Source organism: Schistocerca cancellata, chromosome 5, assembly GCF_023864275.1.
Source record: "Schistocerca cancellata isolate TAMUIC-IGC-003103 chromosome 5, iqSchCanc2.1, whole genome shotgun sequence".
Lineage (NCBI taxonomy): Eukaryota > Metazoa > Arthropoda > Insecta > Orthoptera > Acrididae > Schistocerca > Schistocerca cancellata.
The window spans coordinates 144,672,784-144,696,930 of NC_064630.1; positions in this window are offsets into that span (position 1 = coordinate 144,672,784).

Below are 24,147 nucleotides of genomic sequence, written 5' to 3' on the forward strand. Positions count from 1 at the left end.
CATTTTAGGGTGAAATCAGTAATTGTTTCGTAACTTAAATTCTGTTGTTGACATATAGACAAATATAGATTCTGTAACAATTATAAACATTTGGAAGATCAACTAATAGTATTCTTAAAGGATTTATTTGGCTCTATTCAGAAATATGTTAGCAAAATCAGCCATTTGTTAATTCTAAAGTAATCAACAGTTTTGTCAAAAGCATTGTTTTTGTAACTATATTTGTTAATTTCTTGATTTAAACAAGTGAGTAGGCTTAACCCTTGTAGTTGAAGAAACTGGTAAAAAGAACTTATTTTTCAATGTAGTCAGTTAATTTAATGAGTTAAGTTTTAATTGTAATTTCTGTAAATTAAACTTCAAACAATGTGTAGTTGCAGCACCTATTATTGTGACAATATATAAGGACCCAGTTTCTGATCATGAGACAGTCAGTCCACAGCCGAGTTTCAAACGAGAAAACTGTGTTGATTAGAACTACAACAATGCTTCAACTTAACTGTGGAATAAGCATTAAACAATTAGGCAATGTGTAAAATCAATGAAAGTGTCTGCTCTATAGTATCTGATTATTCTTCAAGAACTGTGAACTTTGTGTTTAGGTTTTACTGCTCATAGATGTTCAACAGGAAACTATTGTAGCAGTATGTGGAGGTTTGCCTACAAACTAATCATGAGGCTTATCAAAAGTTAAAAATAGTGCACTGGCCATATAACTCTGTATTGTCAGGGAGTTGTGAAAAGTGAAATTAAAGTACTGTGAAATGCAACTGTGCACCTGTCGGCTAGCATATTTACAGTAGTCAGTGTTGGAATCCACAACCCATTTTTCAGCCAGTGTAGCAACACAGTACGTAAACACCAAGGACAACAAATGAAGAGATAAAGCAGGTGAAACCACTACATGGGGTGCTGTGGATGAGGACTATTGTATGTGGGCACAATAAACCAGAACTCATGAACTTTGACAGTGGAATCAAGAGTGCTTTACAGTATTATTTTAAATGGAAGAGATGATACCAACAGTCACAGCTGGGGTTTCATAATGAATAAGGTGCAGCAGCCAATTAGTGAGCAGGTTCTATGGAAGCAGCCACTGAGCACAGGAGCAGCCAATCAGTATGTAGATGAACACAGTTGATCACAGGTAAACACCTGCCGAGGGAATTACAACTTGCAGCAGATGGCGAGTCAAGATAAACACAGCAGAGCAGCAGCCAACGAGTGATTAAAAACAACGTAATTCATTACAAAAGCTGTTTTGTATTAAGTGATACACAAAGAGTTACCTTAATAACAAGACAGTGTGACTGAGGACAAAGCTGTAGAGGTTAAGTAGTAAAATGTACAGAAGCGAGTAAATGAGACTGGTTATGTAGATGGTTATAAATCAGACATGAATGTAAATTTGAATGATAGTGACAAAAGTCATTTCAGATGGTATGATAAAAGCATCATTACATTGTGTGGTGAGGTGAGTGGAATGGACGTAAACAGTACTGAAGTACATGAGATCATTAAAGTTAAGGTGGTGGATCTAGTAGCGAAAGTCACCAAGGCAAAAAGTTTATGGCAGACGAAAATTTGGGAGCAATGTTAAGGCAAATTATGAGTAGTTTGAGTAATATGAATACGAAATAAGACATTAGTAGTACGAAAAAAGACATTATTAGTATTAAAACTGACATGACTAACTTAACAGATGGATTGAATAACGAAATTAAGAAAGAATTTAGGTAGTTAGTGTTGATCTTTCAGAATTATATAAGACGTTTGATGGAGTAATTAAAGATTGTGATAGTAGTAATGAGAAATTAATGTCGAGTAGTAAATGTGTCAAAGAGAGAGAGAAACTTTGTGATGACAATAGTAGGAAGGTGGAGAATTCTGAGAAACAATGTGCTGAAAATAGAATTAAATTTGAGAACCCAATCAATCACATTAGAAATGTTTTAGTATACATGTTAAGTGTTTACTGGACAATGGTAGTGAGTTGAATGGCATTTTACAGGCATTTTTTGAATCTATTAACAACGCAGAGGGTATAGTAGTGATGCATGTTTCTGAAATAAAAATTATTGGTGCTACCAGTAAGCTATCAAAGAGTGTGAAACAAGAGGTACTATTAACTGTGGAATTGGCAGGACAGCTGTTGGAGAGCAATTTGTTGATGATTCAAAATCTCAGCACTGATGTAATATTTGGAACTAATTTCTTGTGCAATTAGGAAGTAGGGGTCTCAACATTCTGTGTTGGATTCATTATGTGGTGATAATGCTTACCCCAGCTGTCTGTCCCATTTTTCATGTTTTCTGGGCCAGTCAAACTCTTCTCCTATCCCATTTGTAGTTTATATATGAATCAGAAACATTATGTCTTCAACTTTTATGTGATTTTGTGCTGTGGCATACTTTAGTATAGAAATATGCTAGAAAAGTTTTCTTCAGTGTTATCTATATATCTATTTATATTATGGAAAAATTTTTATTATTTTTTTATAATTTTTATTATTTATATTATGTTAGTTATAAGTAATCATAAGAGGATGGAAGAAAATAAAGTGGTACCTAGGTTAAGGGATGTATGTCAAACACAGAGGGAAGGTAAACTGACAACGAAAGGAGTCAACACATTTGGACGGTAATTACCATCTGAAGTAATCAGCTGATTGGTGTAGCAGCAGAGCCAATATGCACTAATATAAATATGAGATCTTAATATTAATTTGGGAGCAATGGAAGTGTTTGTGTTCAATGCCAGCAGCATATGGAGATAACTATCTATTCATAAAAGTGTGTCATGGTACAGCCTTTTCTAACATAAGGAATTCCAACTCTAGACATAGTTTCCTGTAGTAGTGTGCGTGGAAGAATAAGCAAGATTTGTACGTATATCACTCTTCTGGCTGGAATACAGTGAAACAATGGTTTTTCTAAGTAATAAATTTGTCTTATCCGTAATGAGGGTTAAGTTTGAATTAGCATAAGGATCTGTTACTGTGGATATAAATAGAATCAATTTTGCATTAATTAAGCAGTGCAGGTGTTTATTTATTAAATAATGAACCAATAATGGAATAATAAAACAATGAATAATGTTAGGGTCTTAATGGCTATGGAGCCTGTCTCTGCAGTAGTGATTGTGAAATAATTCCTCCCATGACCCAGTAGAAATAATTAATTATTTATGTCTAAGGAAAGATATACTTTTCGTTAACTGCAGTGATCATTTAATGCTGATTGTCTGAGTGTTAATGCCAAGCTTCTTGGCACAGCATTACCATGTGAAAAAGAATCATTAATGTCAATACTAAAATTAAGTCTACATCCACAGAAAACACAGGGTCCGTCGACAAGTGCAGTAGCAGCAATGTTCTTCACAGCATTCTTCTTCTTGTCTGCAGCAGATGTTGACAATTTGATGTTCTCGATGGTTTTATATACTGTTTGCTTAGAGCGACGACGGTAGCGTTTGTATGGCATCTTGGCAGCGTTCAATGCAGTTGCCTGTGCAGCAGCAGCAGCAGCGCGAGTGATCCGCTTCGCAGTGCTCGCTCGCTTTTATAGGAGCGCGATAGCGCGTGACCTTGATTCGGACTTAGAATATTTCACAGTGCCAGCGGCGCGTTATCCCGGACGGGAGCACTAGCCGTACTAGAGTGCTCCCGTCTGCTGAGCGCTAAGTCTGCCGCTGGCGCGCTGCCAAGATGACGTCGGCCGGCCTTATCGGCGCGGGGTCAAAGGTCAACTGGTCAGTGTGATGACGTAACATGCTGTTACATACTCTATGCCGACAGGTTCTAGATGTACCCTTGTCCGGTTCTCAGCTACGCTACAGATCACTTTATTTATGAAAATACAAAGTACATCTCTGTTACTATTATAAATTATGATGTGTGGCCGATTTTGCACTCTCTATTGTTCTTGCGCCTTTCAGTTAGCCTCTCAAACTATCAGATTCTATCTTGTCAGACATTTTAGTTCTTGTGAGTTCTATTTCTTAATACTGTAAATATTCCTTGTGTCTTATGACATATCATGCATCACTATTACTGCAATATTATTATTTTCCACGATGATTTCCTCTGCTGATGAGCATTATAATTTCTAAACAGGACTAAAATTTGTAAATGATAACTAAATTTTGCTGTAAGTTGACAAATTCCATTGTGTTTTCTTTGCAGAAGATGTCTGCTATGAAACTTGTAAATGTACAAAACAGTTTTTCTAAATAAAAATCTGAATTATTGTAAAATAAAAACGGGATGATTTTCACAAAATTATTTATTAGTTAGATTTCCAGAGTCTCAGATATTCTATATTTCATTGTTAGTTGACCCCACTTCTGGACACTAATAAGAAAAAATATTTTTCTTAGCAAAGTTTTACCCTGCTCTTTAAAAGGTAGCCAGTAGCCAGTATACCAGCCAAAAAACAATATATTTACCACTGAGTGACTTCTTCCTGAACTTTGCTACAGAAACTACTAAAGGTAAATTTCACGTTACTAATGTAACTTATAAAAGTTACTATTTACTGTCAATAGAAGTTGTCTCAGTTATAAAATATTCTCTCTATTTCACAAGATTTAACATTCTTTCAACTAAAATATAAATAGTAAGTTATATTTCAATGGTGCACAACTGAGTGGCCATGATTTATAGTATATCTTGCAATTTATGTGAAAACCAAATTTCTCTATATCTAATATGAAAATTTTATTCTTTTTCATACTACAATCAGATGTATTACATTATGAGCTGCTGTAATCATCAACTCCATGTTTTCGAAACCAAAAATCAACACATAAGGTAAAGTCACACAAATGAATTTTTTATTTTTTTATTATAGTTTATTATAGTTTATTATAGTTTTTTATTCAGAAAAAAAATTCCTTTGATGCTCAGTAGAAGTATTTATAAGTAGTATTAATCAGTGGATTTTGGAAAGGAGTGCTACAGAAAAATAAAATTTTCAAAAGTGATGCAAGACTGTTTTTTTGTGTGCAAAAGGGAACGTGAATGGCTGACTTGGCCAAACACTGATAAATGAATGTTGCATTGAGGAAAATTAATTTATTGATTCATGTGAATTATTATTGCAATGATTATTTTGTATTAATTTTAAGAGCAACTTTCTGTGTGAACATTTTTCTGACTGAATAATTCTTAGTTAAGGTAAAAGAAGGAAATACAGATAATTCTTCCACTAAAGTAATGGCTTCATCAATTAATATTGATAGAAAAGCAGAAAGTAATAACAATTATTTAATGGATCTGAACTTTGACTCACTAGAAAACCCACTACTTGATCTGAACACTGCAGCAAATTTAGAAAAAGAGCAGCCAAATGCTGACGCTAATATAGGTGCTGAGCAGAGCAAATGAGAGACAGAAAAAGACGCAATATCAGCCATCATGGATGCAAGCATTTCGCTAGACCCTCTTACTCCTTTCTTACAAAAACCTGAAGTGCGTGATCGTGAGCACGATCGCAAGCAGGAAGAGCGCGATCTCAAGCAGGAAAAACATGATCGCGAAACTGGAGTCAAACTAGGCACAATTAAATCCAAGCTAATTACAATGAACGCAGCTTAAGCTCCAATTTTGAATCCAGTCACAAGACTTGAAACTGATGTCAGCAAATTCAAAACCTCTCACGATGAAGTAAAAATGAATGTGGAAACTTTATTTTCTGCAGTCATCAACATTAAGTTCAACAACCAGAAAATCCTGGACAAACAATTAGAGAGTCACAGAAAACAATTAAATAAAGGCATATCCAATTGGATAGCGGACAAGGACTCTGTAATTGATTCAAAAATGAATGTAGCAGTCAACAGCGCTGTGCAGCATGTACACACAAAGATGTGTTCAGGCGCGGAAGCAAATTACGATGACATACGTAATGTACAACAATGAAGAAAATCTTACGTGGAAGCAAGAGATAAACACCCACATAAGGAACCTGGAAAGGTTTATGTCAAGTGATACCAGATTGGAAAATAATTTTCCATCTCATTGTGAAAATCCTATCACTGACATGAAACCCACTTACGGGAATGAAAAAATATGTCAATCACCCGATATAACGCCTGTCCAAGCTGAACACAAAAATGAACAGTATGCTAGCACCACCAAGATAGAACAAAGTTTGTTGAATCATCATCATTTCCAAACTTTTTCTGAAGGCAAGAAGTCAGTCCACTCCATTGTCTTCATACGAGTGTTCTAGAACATCTTACCACGATGTTGGATGGGGTATCAGAAGATAAAGTTCGTTATGTGGCACATCACAGGTGATGCAGCTTTGTGGGTGAGCAAAACATCAGAAGTATGTGACAAATTAACAGATTTTGAAAGAGTGTTTCTTTCTAAATACTGGTCCGCGGGTATTAAGGAGCGATTGCACTAAAAAGTGTATTTGCCCGTGTAGGGGAAGCTTGTGGAAATACTTTGAAAGATATATTGCTAAGACAAGGTATTGGTTGGAGCCAATTTCTCACAAAGAAGTGCTCTGCATACTAAAGGCAAAACTCCCTACCCACCTAAGAGAAAAGTTGATTAATGTACTGGATGAGGACTTGTAACAATAGTGATAGCACTAACATCAATGGAAGTAACAAACAACACCAGTACGCAAAAGTGAATGAGGCTGCCTATAATCAAAATAACCTCTCAGTAAATGAACCACATATTAATTATGGAAATAATAATTGGAATCATAATAACGGTAATCTGGCAAATGGGTCCATTAGAAAACAGGAGAATGGTAATGGAAGTGGTTACAATGATTCCAACCACGACAGGAAAACACCTTGGAAAAAACAATCAGGAAATTCCTGGAAAAATAGCAGTAATCTATCACTCCAGCAAGGTCCAAATTACAGGAACAAACCTAGTCAGCGAAATCCTGATCATGGGAACGGTTGGCCTAACCAGCAGCCAATTTTATGGTTTGGGAATCCAAAACAATTTTTAAGAGAATGAAAGGAATTCAGATGTTTTGCTTTGTGGTATAATACTGGAAACAAGGATCAACTAATTAGCCAAGTATTTGAGGACAATGAAAGTGACAGATGGTATGATTCTGACAGTAGCTGTAATGTTGATAGCAGTGACAAATCCAGTAGCGATGAAGATGAGGTATTTGATTTTATAATTGGTAATGATGGCAATGTGTTAAGTTAAGAAAGAATAAAGGAGCACAATATTAAGCCTAATGCAGAGCTGGAGTTTAATAGTGGTTATGAGGAAGAGGACCATGCTATCTCAGATTTGACTGTATCTGATAACAGTTTTGGTAAGCAGGATGATAGTTTTCCCAGATAAATGATTAATGAGGATTTGTTATATGAAGATCACATGGTAAATAAAAAGGATCAATGGCACCCTGTAATAAAAGCAAGTGTAAATAATATACATGTTAAGTGTTTACTAGTGGCAGTGATCTGAATGGCACTTCCCAGGCATTTTTTGAATGTATTAAGATCACTAGGGTATAGTAGTGATGCATGTTACTGGAATAAAAATTATTGGTGCTACTCGTAAGCTATCAAAGAGTGTGAAACAAGAGCTACTATTAACTGTGGAATTGCGGGATAGCTGTTGGAGCACAATTTGTTGGTGATTCAAAATCTCAGAATTGATATAATATTTGGGACTTATTTCTTGTGCAAATAGAGTGTAAATATTGATTTTGCTAGTGGTAAGTTTAGTTTTAAGTGCAACAGAAGTAGGTATGAAGTATCAATTTTGGAAGGTATGGAGAAGAATGTGCAAACTGAATTAGATTTTCCATTAAGAGTTTTGACCACTGAGCGGGTTACTGAGGAAGAAGAGTAGGAGAGTAAGGTTGGGAATAATAAAGAGAGTTGAGGATATTGAAGGTATTACAAATAGTCAAAGGGAGGAATTAAAAGGTATTCTCCTGAGCAACTGTAAGGCATTTTCAGAGAGACCAGGTCTGGTAAAAGTTTCTGAGTGTAAATTAAAGTTTAAGGTTCATTAACCATTTTTCAAGAAAACTTATATTATTCCATTATCAAAAAAGGAAACTGTGAGGAAAGAAGTTTAGAAGATGGTCTCATGGAAGATAATTGAAAGGGCAACCAGTAAGTATAATAACCCACTTGTGGTTGTAAAGAAGAAGAATGGTGATGTCAGATTGGTTCTGGATGCTAGGAAGCTAAATGAAATTAGGGGAGAGTGACAGGCCTACTACATAGATGAAAGTCTGCAAAAATTCCATGGACATAAATTTTTTACCTCTTTTGATGTGACTTATGGCTATTGGAATATCAATTTGGCCAAGGAATCTAGGCCATTTATAGCATTTTTGCATGAAAGTAAGTGTTACCAATACTGCGTGCTACCGTTTGGTCTGAACTTGTCTGTGTGTGTGTTTGTCAGAGGTATTGACAAAGTGCTAGTGAGATATTAAACAGTGAAATCACAGTCTATGTAGATGATATCCTAATAGTGAGTGCAGAGTGGTTCAAACATTCTAATATTCTGAATGAATTAGTGAGAGCTATGTATAGGGTGAGGTGTGAAACTAAAATTGAGTAAATCTGAATTTGTGAAGAAGGAAATTTCATTTTTGGGTCACAGGATTAATGAGGAACGTATACAACTTGATGCAGAAAAGCTTACTGCTACTGCAGATTTCTCACCTGAAAACAACAAGAAGATTTTAAAACTATGTTTGGCTTGTTTGGCTTCTACCAAAAGTTCATGTCAGGTTGGTCATTTAACTGGCCTAGCCCTGGTAATTTGTTGAAGAAGAATAAGGTGTGGAATTGGAAAGACTAGTGTGAAGAGGTCTTTCAGAGTTTGAAAACAGAATTAATAAATAGTAAGATGATAGAACATCCAAATTTTTCACTGCCTTTCTGTATGGTTACTGATGCAAGGTTTGTGGTTTGGGGGTAGAAAATTTCCAATTAGTACCTACTGAGATGGGGGTTGAACACAAAACTATTGCTTTCACCAGTAGAACATTATGGCCACATGAAAAGAACTATTCAATTTTAGAATTAGAGGTTTTGGTGATTATTTTTGGATTTTAAAAGTTTGAGTACTATTTGTTTGCACATAAGAACACAGCATATATGGGTCATACGGCTTTGAATTACCTTCAGAGGTGCAGGCTGAAATACACCAGGTTAACTAGGTGGGCTTTGTATTTGCAACAATTTGATTTGGAGGAAAGGTATGTAAAAGGAAAAGACAATATTGTGGCTGATGCATTATCTAAGATGCCAGTGTGAAAGAAAGATACTGACAGTAGTGAGAATCATGAAGAACAAGTAAGGTTATTTTATTTGCAGGGAGTGAAGTATGAGAAACTTATTAGGCAAATTTGCAAGCAAATGAGAAGGGAGCAGAATGAGGATACAAATTTAAGATTGGTTAAATAGTATTACAATTGAGATAACATGCCAAAGGTGAAATACTACCTTACTATACATAAAGGTTTGTTGTGTATGGGGAAAAATTTGAATGATCAGGACTGGAAGTTATGCTTTCCTGACCAACACCTCCATAAATTTATTGACTACTTGCATGAGAGTTATGGACATTATGGGACCAGGAAAATAGTAGCTAAGATATAAGAGACAGTAATACTGGGTGTTTATAAATGAATATCAAAGTTTTAACATTTTATAATATTTATTACATAAAGCTTACAGTTATAAATGATATGTCAAATGAAAGAGCAGCTCAAACAGTTTTACCAAGAACCTTATAAATGTTGACTGGCATAGCGAAGTATGTGATTGGTTGAACTTCACTGTACCCAAGTAATGGATAGGCCGCAAGGTGCCCAATGACAGGGTTTGCTTTGCATGGCCTCCACGATCACCCAACCTAATGCCAAGTGATTTTTTCCTTTGGGGTTTCATCAAGGATCATGTGTAAATGCCTCCACTACCAGCAGACCTCCCTGAATTAAGAAACCTGATTGAAGCAGCTGTTGCTACAATCACTGAAAACACTCTTATCAATGTTTGGGAGGCACTTGGCTATAGACTTGATGTGTGCCATGTGACAAATGGTGCTCGCATTGAACATTTATAAGGTTCTTGGTGAAACTGTTTTTGCTCTTTCATTTGACATATCATTTATAACTGTAAGTTTAATATAACAAATATTATAAAGCATTAAAACCCTGATATTCATTTATAAACATCCTGCATTTAACAACTTGTGGAGAAGGGTTAAGCAGAGACTAGGTGTGATGAATGTCAGAGATAAAGACAATTTGTATGCCATCAAAAGGCTTAATGCATTCTGTCCTTCCTAGCAAACCTTAAGAGCTTATAGCAGTTGAACGTCTAGGAATGTTTCCTGCATCTACAAGAGGTTGTAAATATATTTTCATTGTTTTGGACACATTCGCAGAATATGTAAAACTGTATCCAATTAAGTCGGCTTCAGTCGAGCTTCTGCTACCATTCTCAGCACATCCTGCAGCCTCATCCACATCGATTGTCCACAACACGTCAATCCGAACACAACTACTACGTGTTGAGCTTCCACAACCGCAATCGACACATTACGGTGTCTCACCCACGTCGGCCTTCTGCGCCGCGATGGATCGTGCTCAACCACAACACATCACCTTCACGCTGTCACCCAACCAGCCATCATTGCCACATCCCTGGGAGGCACACTCTCCTGGAATACTACAGCTACAATAGCTTGTTTAAGGCAGTGCCCCAACGAATTCAAGTCAACCTGTTCTTCCGAACATTCTACAATGCAAACCGACGCTGCCGCCATTTAATCCTGAAAGAGCAACAACCTGGTTCAAAATTGTGGATGAAGTGTTCGACCATTACAAACTCGAGAAGTCAGCCAGGTTTCTGTGCCTCATCACCCACCTGCACGACCAGGAGGACTTGATTGCTGTCCTGGTCGACGCCCCAGACTCATCTAGCCGGTACACTCTAGCCAAAGAGACAGTTCTACATCGGCTTGCACGCACAACTGAGGCAGCAATACAGCAAGTGCCCATGTTGAGCAACTAGGCAATGACAAACCTTCCCACCTCTGGAGACGGCTATGCACCCTGGTCAGTGCAGATCTACTCTCTGACACAGCTCTCCTCGCCATCTGGTCAGATAAACTATCTCCTCACATCCTATATGCTCTGGCTCAGAGGTCTCCTGAATCTGTCGAACAAACAGTGACAATTGCTGACAAGCTACATGATGCATCACTGCTCTATTTCGCCAGCCACTGCCTACCTGACAAGTCTCAGGTTCAGGCAGCCGGATGTGGCCGGGGACGCACTGTGCCGACCATTCCGCTCACTCCGGAAAGCAGTAAAAAAGCTACTGGGACATCACCGACTATGCCCATGGTCATGCCCCCTCCTGCAACTGAGCCTGTTGTGACCACCGAACCTCGGCCACCACCATTGGCAACGAATGTTCCGAAGGAAATGCAACCGCACCACCTGTACTGTTACTTCCATTCAGGGTTTGGTGAGGCGGTACGGAACTGCAGGCCAACCTGTTACTTCCCAAATGCCTCCTGCACACAACATGACAGGCACCCGCCCCCCCCCCCCCCCCCAGTGCTACATTCTGTCCAGGAACGACTGGATAATTGTGGACGACTTTACACTAAAGACATTTCGTCAGGATACCATTTCCTAGTGGACACAGGTGCCAATGTTTCACTGCTGCCCATGTCCTTAGCATCGTCGAACATCTGCCCTCATCGTATCACACTGCAAGCCATGTATTCAACTAAACTACAATTCTAGGGTTCAACTTGACACGTTGTCTCACTCTCCGCAAACTGCAAACTCGAGTGGATTATTTTAGTGTGCGAAATTGATGAATCTATACTAGGCATTGACTTCTTGCGACACCACAAACATTCACCGCACCTAGTGTGAAACACTGTGTTTCATCACCCTTCCAAGACTCACTTCCCCTGTGCTCTGTCGAGTAAACCCGCGTGACATATCAGTCCGGGCTCATCTCATCTGTCTCTGTGAATGACGTTACAAGAAACCATGCATAAATGCCTTGTCGGGCTAGAACACGTCACTTGCCTACACAAGGAAAACTTCGAGCTCTCCGTCCAGCTCCACGAAACCCAGCTCCAGCTCTCCAACGCAGCAAAGGAATTACAGATACGGCAGAAAGGACAGAGCAAGGTCAGTAAGTGCGCTGAATCTGCTTGCAGTCCCAGCAATCGATCCTCCGTGTGCTTACCTCGCAACTGTGCTATCAAGTCTACCATAACGTGTACTGACAGTTCCACAGGACCACACCCCTCTAACAAGGCAGCATTTGACACTCAGCTGGATATGAGTGCAGATGTGCGACGAGCGTCACGTGTTCCCGAACTGACAGCTCCTCCCCTCCCCTTGTGGACAGCACCTCAAACTATGAAACTTTGGCTCCTGCGTGCCACCGTGTGACCACCACTGACAACACAGACAGTGCACTGGCATCTGGCGCTTCGCCCGCGACCGTGCTGCCACAGACTGCGCCCTCGGACAATGGACTCAGTAACATTTCACGAGCTCTACCGAGCTCACCTGACCACGGTGCCACTGCTTCAGGCCAGCTGCCATCTTGGCACTTTGACTCCTGGGACACTATGCTGCCTCGGCTCCCATTGGATATACCGAGTGGCTCCGAACACCACGACCACGTCTTGCCTGCTCCGCCCATCACACATTGTAAACAAACTGCCTCCCGTGCCCCGGGAACATTTCTGTTGTCAACAATGGCACAGTTCACCAGCATTGCCTCATCCCAGGCCCCCTGATCTTCTGTAAACCATGTCGAGTTTGCCCCAAGCGCCTCTTCGACTTAAAAACCAGATTTCTGAATTACTAAGCTCTGGCATCATTGAACCCTCTGCCAGTAGCTGGTCTACACCCATACATATCACACCCAAGAAAGATGGGTCATGGCACATGTGCAGAGACTACCATCGACTAAACGCACGAACAATTATGGACACCTACCCCATACCCATAATTGCTGACTTTACCAGTTCCCTTGCAGTTGCGACCATTTTCTCTATCATTGATTGAAAACGGTCCTACCACCATGATCCCCATGGCACCTGAAGACATTGAGAAGACAGCAATCACCACCCCGATCAGGTTATTTCAGTTTTGATTCATGCCCTTCGGTCTGAAAAATGCAACCCAGACCTGGAAACGCTTCATCAACGAAGTGCTATTCAACCTAAAATTCTGCTTTGCATATCTTGATGACATTCTTGTGTTCAGCTCCTCCATCGAGGGCAACATTTGACATGTGCAAACTGTTATGGACACTCTTGCAGCTGCAGGCATCGAGACCAACCAGGACAAATTGCAGCTACATCAACCCGCTGTCACTTCTCTTGGTTTTTGGGTCTCTGTCGATGGCATTTCACTGCCCCCTGACAAAGTACAAACAATACTAAACCTACACAGAGCTCACCTACGCACAAGCTCAACAAAGCACAATGGAAATATTCTGCGTTTGACAGAAAATTGCTCGCGGTCTATGAAGTGATCAAGCAATTTAAGACTGACGTTGGGGGACGCCATTTCTATGTTTTAACAGACCACAAACCCCTGGCTGTGGCAATTACAAACCCGCCAGCTGACCCACCTCCTCACTGCTTCAGATACGTGGACTTCATATCTCAGTTCACCACCAATGTCAGACACATAAAGGGTGCTGACAATATAGTTGCTGATTTCCTTTCACCAGTCGACGCTGTTCCTTCGGTGTTAGACCTCTCTTAAATGCTTAACCTCCAACCCGAAGACAAGGTCACACAAAATCTGATTTCAGACTCTACCTCTTCACTACACTTCGTCCGCACCACCTTTACTTTCATTTCTGGTGAGATCTGGTGTGATGACTGTACGGGCATGTTACGCTCCCTCATCCCAACCACGCTCCATCTAGCTGTCTTCAACGCACTGCATAATTTTGCCCACCCCAGTGTTCGTGTGTCCGCTCACCTCGTAGCGGAGCGCTTTGTGTGTAAAAATGTCAACAAGTACTGCCAGCAATGGGCACGATTCTGCATAGTGTGCCAATGCTGCAAAGTACGCAAGCACACTTCACACCCCCTCGGCTACTTTTCGATCCCTCCTGGGTGTTTCCAGCATATTCATAATGACATTGTCGGCCCTCTCCCCCCCTCTAAAGGCTTTCATTATGTTCTCTCTTTTATCGAACGAACAACTCGCTGGGTCGAGGCTGTAACCCTCCCCAATATTAAGGCAGAAACTGTTGCTCGAGTCATGGGTATCGGGTTTCAGATGTCCAGCTATCATCATGACCGACCAGGGCAGACAATTTGAGTCGGCCCTGTTCAATGAGATATGTTACATTTGTGGCATCTGGTGGATCCATACCAGCATATCACCTGCAAAGTAACGGGCTAGTTGAGTGCTGGCACCACACTTTCAAGGCGGCTCTTCGATGCCATGACTATGGACGAGAGCCTTCCCCTTGTGCTACTCAGCATTTGTGCTATCTATAAGGATGACCTCAAAGGCACAATAGCCGAGTTCGTATATGGCCAGAACATTGTACTCCCTGTTGAACTTGTGAGCCCTTCCGCTTCTCTCCCTCAGTATGACTTGCCTTCCTTTCTGGACCGTGTCAGACGCCACTTTACCAACCTCCACATCCCTCCTCCCGCCAGCCATTCCCTCCCCAAGGTTCACATCCCGAAATCTCTGAACAGTTGTGAGTACGTCATGCACCGAGATGATACTGTCCATGCTCCCCTCCAACCTCCATATATCGGCCCATACTGAGTTCTCCGGCGCTCAGCCAACACCTATGACATCCAGATAAAATATTCAGCTGTTACAGTCTCTCTCAACAAACTTAAGCCTGCTCATGTTGAGCCTGCTTCTACCCCCCTTCAGACCACGATGCTCTGACCACCCCCTCCACATCGGACTTACACACTCGGTCGAGTGAATTCCAGCTCCAATCGTCGAGCTCTCCTCTGATCTCGCCCTCTACTCTGGTCTCATGCACTCTGTTGAGTGACCATCTGCTCCCCATGACCTTACCTACGATCACACCGTCACCGCCGGGCCTTTCGCTGGTCTCTTTGACCTCTCCACTGTCATCTGCCCTACCCTGCCGAGGTTTCTCATGGCTCCCCCATGGCTGTCTTGAACGTGCCCTCGCTTGAGGTGTTTGTGCCTGTTCCCCAGACATAATCCACGACATCTCAATAATACTGCCCAATTATACACTGTTCGTCATGTGTTTCTCTTCATCCACTGCTCATGACACAACCTCCACCATTCCCTGCCACCTGGTGAAATGTGTTCCCCTCCTGCCCGATGTTGACCTGCACATGTTTTGTGTGTATGCCACACCCACCAGAGACATAGTCGTCGTCGCTCCGTTCCACCCGCCAACCGCTGGCCTACCTGTCGCCGCATGACCAGTACGCCCAGTGCGATACTGTCGAGCTGATCATGATCCGGCTCACGTGGCCATCCCTGCCGACACCATAGTAAACCCCTCCACCCCGGCCTCTCAAGAGTACTCCGTACTGTGGGGGGGCTATGTGGTGCCGATGTGGTCGACACTGCTCATGACTCAACCTCCACCATTCCCTGCCACCTGGTGAAATGTGTTTCCCTCCTGCCTGACGTTGACGTGGACATGCTTTGTGTGTACGCCACGCCCACCAGAGACATAGTCCTCATCGCTCCATTCCACCCGCAAACCTCTGGCCTACCTGTTGCCGCATGAGCAGTATGCCCAGTACAACGCCCAGCGCGCTTCAACGACTTCCAGGTTCAGTGGCCAGACCTTCCTTCACGACACAGTTTCCCTACGACACTGTCGAGCTGATCATGGTCCGGCTCGCATGGCCACCCCTGCCAACACCACAGTAAGCCCCTCCCCCCCCAGCCTCTCAAGAGTACTCCATACTGCGGGGGGGGGGGGGGGGGGGGGTATGTGGTGCTGATGAGGTCGACACCAGTATCGATCTGAGTATCGTCTTTCAACTAAGCTAAACATTATCTTTGTGCAGCTCCGCCATGTTAGTTCTTTGTAAGCCTTGCTTGTGTAAAGATGTGATTAAATGAACTATTGCAAATTGGGAGTATTGTTTGGTGTAACCGCCTTGAACTTCTCTCTCTTATCAAAAGGCCTCAAATATGCTCCAGATATGATAACAAAACCTCAAGTGTTAGACCATCTAAGGGTAGTCCTCGAACTAGCCCTACAGAAAGTGCAGTGTGTGAAAGAAATCAAGCAGGCACAGAAACAACAACTACGACAACAACAACAAGCACAATATTGGAAGAACAATGAATTCTTAGTCATGAAGGAACTTGAAACTAGGATTGAAAACAGTAATGTGATTGTGACTAGGGCAGATAAAATAAGGACTGTAGTGCTGTTAAATGAAACAAATTTTATAAGCAAAGTAGAGGATTTTTTTCCAATCAGTCAGCTAAGAAAACTACAGAGATTCCCAACAGCTAGATCAAAATTACTTCTGCCTTCAAGGAAGCTATTATCAGAAAACAGATGGCCTGGCAATGAGCTCACCTTTATCCGCCTTACTAGTAGAAATGTTCATGGACAAGTGGGAGACTGATTTTCTGAAGAGAGAACCACTGGCAAAACATGTTGTGTATTGCTACACATATGTAAATGATATTCTTTGTATGTGGCAAGGTTCCAATGGGCAACTCCATAAATTTGTGGAAAATATGAACCAGTGGCACACTAACATAAAGGTCAGAATGGAGTTGGGGGTGCCCAACATAAATTTCCTAGACATTTGCCTAAAAATAGAAAACAGTGACAATAAATTTGATATTTAGTGAAAAGATTCTTTGACTAACACTTTCATCTGACTTCCTCCCAACATCCTATAATCTACAAACATCACTTGATCCACAATCACCTTTCTATCCCTATGTCCCAAGGAGACTTTGACCAGGAACTTAACACAATTTCATTTCATTTATTATCATCCTTTTCATCATTTACATGATATAGGAATTGTCATAATACTGTACAGAATATGCATAGCAGAATATTATAAATTTCTGTCAAACACACAAAATTAACAAATTTGTTGAAAATTAAAACACATAAAATTAACATTATATAATATGTTGAAAAATAAAACATTGAATTAATGTGTTGTTCTTTTACATGCTCCTTTAACATGTACTGTATGTGATGGATTTATATATATTAAGTAGATTTTTGAAAACACATACTACACATGATTTTAGAATTAAAAAGAGTATAAATGTGACATAGAACTGACAATGAGAACATGATATTAACTATACAACTATCAGTTAGTGATTTAAGGATTCAAAATATTCCTCTATGCTATAAAAACATTTATTTATCATACACTTTCTTAATTCTGACTTAAATTTTCCTTCATCTTCTGTTCCCTTGATGCAGAGTGGCAGAGCATTATAAAGCTTTATTCTATAGTGGCTTACATGTTTTTGAGATTTTGTTTTTCTTGCTCTTTCTGCATGAAGATTCTTACAGGCATGTGTATTGTAGTCATGAAGATCTGAATTTACACATAAACTACTCAAGTGTGTTCTTGTATGCAGTATGCTTTTTAATATGTACAAAGATGGTAATGTAAGTATGTTTAGCTGCATGAACAAGGACTTGCAGTGTGTTTGTGGGGAGCCCTGTGTAATAATTCTAACAGCCCTTTTCTTTAATTTAAAAACCTCTCTCAAGTGACATTTAGTTGCATCCCAGAATGTTATTCCATAGGAGATAATAGAATCGAAATAAGCCATATACACTAATCTTGTACATTCTGCACTGCAAACTCTAGAAATTATTCTCAGTGCAAAACATGCTGAATTGAGTTTTTTGGATATTTTTTGGATATTTTGTGACATGGTCTTTCCAGCTCAAGTGCTGATCAATGTACATTCCCAAAAATTTTGTAGACCAGACTTTCTCTGTTTGGTGGGCACTCAATGATAAATGGTATCCATCCTTCTCATTTACTTTACCATACTGTATGTAATTTGTTTTATTTAATTTGAGTGTTAACTTATTAGCGTAAAACCACTGTGCACACTCTTCAGAACCTTTTCAGCTGTCGTGAATAAGGATTAAAATTATGCTTGTATCATCTGCAAATGACATAATTTTTGATGACCCATTGGGCCTTTCAATGTCATTTATATAGATTAGGAATAATAGGGGGCCAAGAACACTATCATGAGGGACACCTACTGCCACTTTCTTAGCATCAGAAACCCACATTATTTTTTGCTTATTCTGAGATGAAGTGAGTTCCACAACCTGAGTTCTATCTTGGAGATAGGATTCAAACCATGCCCTTCCAATTCCTCTGATGCCTATTGCCTCCAGTTTGTCAAGGAGAATTTGATGATCTACTGCATCAAAGGCCTTGGAAAGATCTAGGTTGATTCCTACCACACATTTGTTTTTGTCTAAATTTCTAATAATTTCTTCCGTATAGGCTTGAATAGCTGTTTCTGTGCTGTAACCTGTACGAAAACCATGTTGATTACAATTTAGAAGACTGAAGGTGTCAAGGTAGCTTATGAGTCCAATTTTCATCAGTTTTTCAAAAATGTTTGATAAAGATGGAAGGAGTAATAAAGGTCTACAGTTTTCTACCTTATGTATATGCCCATTTTTGAGTAATGATTTAACCTTAGAAATTTTCAGCCTTTGGAGGAACACACCTTCACTGAATGATAAATTGGCAATATGTACCAGCGGTTCCAATATTTGTGTGGCGACTTTCTTTATTATTGTCACTGGCACTTCGTCCAGTCCTGCAGACATTTTGGGTTTCATACTGTTAATTACTTTCAGTATTTCATATTTATTAGTGGAACTTATTATCATGCTATTGACTACTTTTGGAGCTGTTGTTTTCTCTTCTTTGGTAAAGATCTTGCTTAATTTATCAGGTACACTTAGAAAGTAATTGTTAATGTAATTGGGCAAGACTTACTTCTTTATTTCAATGTTATCACTAGATTTAAGTAAAATATCCAGGTCTTTAGAGCTTTTTCCTATTTCTCTTTTAGCAATTTCCCATGTGGTCCTTGATTTATTGTCTGACTTCCTTATTAGTCTATCGTTACTTAGTAGTTTTGCTAGATTAATTACCCTTCTATATACCATTTTGTAGTTACTAACATGTTTTTTTGAAATTAGAGTCAGTATTAGTTTTCATTTCAGAGTTTAGTCTTTTCATAGTCTTGGAAGAGTTTTTAATGCCAGATGTGATCCAAGAATTTGTGTGTCTATTGGTAGATGAATTGAATTTAACTAATCTTTTTGGAAAGCACATTGCAAAATTTGTCATGAAAACAGAGGAAAAAACATTGTATGCAGCATCTGTCAGTTTGTGACAATACTTCTGCCCAAGATTGGTTAGTCAGTGTGATACCAAATTGGTTGCTGTTTTTGGGAGAGAAAATTCTCTTATACATATGATGTACTGTTTTTGCATGTATTGGAACTGTGAGCACTTTAATAATCAGTGCGTTATGATAAGATATTCCTAGGTCAATATTCAAAACTTCTGTATCTGGGCTTTCTATATTTGAAAATATATTATCTATAAGACTTTCTGAAATGTTTGTTATGTTTGTAAGACTACTTATATTAGAATATAGGTTGAAACTGGGTAGAATATTGAGGAATTTAATTTAAAATGGACTATTTACCAACATATTGACGTTAAAGTCCCCACATACAATTACTGATGACTTCTCATCATGTATGATGCTCACTAGTTCTTCAATCTTATTTAAAAAAAATTCTGTGTCCACATGGTGATCTATACACTGACATGACTGTTATTACATTCATTTGCACTGCTGTTGCCCCAAAATGTTTTTCTATGCTCAGGAGTTCATCCTCAGGCCCGTTTTTCACTTTAATATCTGATTTCACATAAATGCAGACACCCCCATTCTTGGCTTCCTTCCAAGAAAAGTGGCTAACGAAGGTGTATGGGAAAATATTAATGTTTTCTAATTCATAATTTTTGCACCAATGCTCTTGAATACAAATACAATCAACACAATATTCACTGGCCTCAATCTCGAGATCTAGAATTTTATTTTTGAGACACTGTATATTAAGGCTAAGTAATTTTAAGCTGTTGCAGCTCAGTTGAGAGGAACTCTTACTTGTAAATTCTGGTGTCAATGGTTTCTTCATGTTGAGGCTGGGTACCAAAATTCCTTTAGGGACACAGGTTTCCTGCATCTTGTCTTTCTTTCTTCTGGATGTGCTGCAACTTTTGATGCTGGAATTCCTGTTGTATCTGATGACTCGCTGGCCGTAAGCACATTTCTTGCCAATGATGCCGTTGTATGGTCTGTAGCTGCTTCTGATACTGCTGGAGCTGTTGAGGAGGCTTCATTTGCTTCAGCTACTTTTGTGGCAAGTGAAGATTTTGGATCTGTTGCTGGTGAATCAGTTTCATTTTTATGTTGGAGAATTTCAGTTGCTGTGATGGGTGGTGGTAGTGGTATGGTAGGGCAACTTTTGTCTTCAACTGCTAACACTGCATTAAGTATTTCTTGACTAATGAATGTTTTTCCAAGTTTATTTCTGTTTAGCCCACGCCTGGTAAAATGACTTCTTTCTGAAGATGATACATTCACGTATACGACATTCAGGAAGCTTCGGCACATTTTTTCAAATTTTCTATTAGTAACAGTGATTTCTTTGTTGACACAAGATTTTTCCTTCAGATCATGTCTTTGTGGTATACTTGCAACATAGAAGTTCACATTTGTAATTTTCTGTAGTGTACTTATTAGCGCTCTTGTGGCAAGTTTACCCTCATTCCTATAAACGTCATTAGCACCCCCAATTATTAAACAGTTTCTTCCAGGCTCCAAAAATTGTTCACAGTTATTTAGAATTTCACTCATGGGAATGCCTGGTTTCGTTATTCCACTAACTTTAAATATAGTTTGCATGTTACTTATGATACTAGCTAAGCCCTTTCCATGACTGTCTGTGAACATGCAAATATCTTCTTTATTCCTGTTACTTGAGGTTGGCATATTCTCATGACATGTATGTTCCCTGCTAATTATAGTATCAGTATTTCCTTGCTTGTTATTATGAGACTTCGTACTTGACTGGTTTTTAATCTCTGCATTTGGTGAAAGTACTTCATTTCTTTCACTATTTTCACATCTTTTAGACTCATAACAGGTTAAAAGTTCAAAATTATTTGCTACTGGTAACCTGAAGTAGTTCTTGTTATGGTTAACACTATGGAACTTTTTGGGCCACATGAAGTTATCATTTTGCCCATTTACAACAGTTTCACTACTCTCTGAATTGACTTCTATCACTTTTTCAAGCTTCTGTACATACAGTTTGGCTAACATAAGGTTGTATTTTAATGAAGCAGTCATACAGTCTTCTCGATATTCCTTTTGTAAACACAATATATCACGATAAATGCAGTGCACATTTCCACAGTCATAAGTCATGTTTCTTTCTTCTAAACTATTTAAACATTGTCGATGGATACATTTTTGCGTCCATGGGCATAATTTAACACCATTTCTCAACTTCTTACCACATTTTACACACACAGGGTTTAAAAACTCATAATTTTCCATGGATCTCTTGATTAATATGTCTATACATGGTGCCATCTTGTTAAACAAATTATGTAGGTTTGCATTTGCTATGCAAATATTAGCTGGTGCAACAGACATGAATACAAGGAAAATTGCATACCACAGCTACTTTCAATCAGTTGTAAGGTATGGTATTATTTTTTGGGGAAATTCAAGCAATATATTGCGAATACATTAGCCTTAAATAATGAATTTGGCCCCAAAACCATTGATAAAATTCTAGGTAAAAATACGAAGAAGCAAGCCAGGTACCTACCGTCCCCAATGAAACACACAGACAAACAGGAAAAGAAGTGGTGCAGATTACCTTTTATAGGGAAAACATCAAATAGCATAAGTAACCTGTTGAAGGCAGAGGGTTTCTCTGTGTTTTTCTATGTTCCTCAGACAAGAGGTGGTTTCCTGTTCAATACAAAAGAGAAACAACCAGCTATCACAAAAAGTGGGGTTTATAAAATCACATTCCGGGAGTGTCAGTCTCGCTACATTGGACAGATGGGGAGATCAATCTGTACCAGGCTTAAGGAACACCACAGAAGCTGGAGATTGAGGAAGCCTGATTCAGCCTTTGCTGAACATTGACTGAACAATAATCACAAATACACAGTAGATGTACAATTCCTACACAAAGAGGATAAGAGCTCAAACTAAACCAATTAGAAATTTTAGAAATTAAAAAAAAGAAAAAAAAGTGTATATCCCCACATCTGTTATTAAATGAGCAAACCCAATTCAGTTATTCACCTCTTTTAGATGAGATCACAACCCCAGGATAGAAGCAAAACTTTGGACCCCAGACCATCGTAGTGAAAAATATCTTGGCTGATGCATAACTTTAGTCTGGTCATTGTAGTACAATTGGTGAATATGAAATAATGGATGCAATTTGTTAAAAAATGGTCATTGATGAAAGTGTACATTAAGCTATTGATCGATATCTAAGAAGTTGAGGTTATCTTTGCCTTGTCATCATGTTTATCTATGTATTATCATCTTTGGGAGTCAGTAATGTACTTGAAAATGGGCTTATAACCAAAAACGTAGGTTGTGCAAAAACATTAATAATAAATTGTGAAACAAGGCTAAGAATAGTGTTTGTTTAGTTAACTTCATAATTTGTATGTGTGCATCTTGATGAGAATTTAAACTTTATTAAACATATTTTTGAACTCCCAAAACAATTCTGCTCTGTCACATTTCCATCATAAATCTTTGCAAAACTTTATTTATTATTTGTCCCATAGATCGAATCAGTACAATGGCTTGTACAACTGATATGGGATATGTCAATACAAATATACAGTTTACAGGAGTCTAAAACAGTAGACAAGAACACAGAAGAATGATTATTTTACATTACCTACAAAATTATGTTACTTAAAGTTACAGCTTTACAGAGAATTGTTACATGATGAGACAAAATTGACTTAACAACATTCAGCTTTCATACATTATCATGCACTAAGACAATTTTGATTCCAAATATTCCTGGATGGTATAAAAGCGGTCTTTTATTAAAAGAGATTTCACTGTCTGTTTGAATTGATTTATTTCTTGGATTTCTTGTATAAAAGTTGGAAGATGATTATATAATTTTATTCCCAAGCACTTGACACCATCACTGTACAGTTTTGTTGAGTGGGGAAGTATTCTTAGAGAGGTTTTTGATCTTGTGTCATAATCGTGGTAATCCATATTTTTGCTAATTTTGTTGATACATTTTTTTGGTAAAGAATAATAATTCTAGTATGTATTGGCATGGGAGGGACAAAATATTTAGTTTCTTAAATAATTATTTACAAGTGTCTCTTTGTTTTTTGAACATAATTGTTCTGACTATCTTCTTTTGCAGTTTGAATATCTTAATTGATTCAGAATTTTGGCCCCAGAAGATGATTCCGTAGTTAAGTACAGAGTGAAAGAGTGCATGGTACATTGTGGTTAGGGTACTTGTGTTATTGACGTTCCTTATAGATCTAATCATGAAGCATACTTTACTAAGTTTTGTGCTGGTAACATCAATGTGCCTTGTCCATGTGAGCGTATCAGTAATAGTAACCCCCAAAAATTTTATTTCATTTTCAAGTTTAACATTATTTTTTTCCAGTGATATAGTTGGTAGTAATGGATTTCTGTTTTGGGCAGTGTGGAAGGTTATTCCAATTGTCTTTTTTGCATTAAGCAGCAGCCTGTTACTTTGAAGCCATCGACTTATTTGATCTGTGGTCCTATCTATATTACACTGGAGACTTTGTTCGGGCACAGATATGAGTATAGAGGTGTCATCAGCAAACAAAAGGGTTTTTGTGTCTGGTAGGCTGTGAGGAAGGTCATTTATGTAAAGTAAGAACAGCAAGGGGCCCAGGACAGGGCCTTGGGGAACGCCTTGCTTTATGGTATGTATGGAGGAATGTAGCTGTACCTGAGAGCTTAGTTTCATTTAATTCGACATACTGCTGTCGAT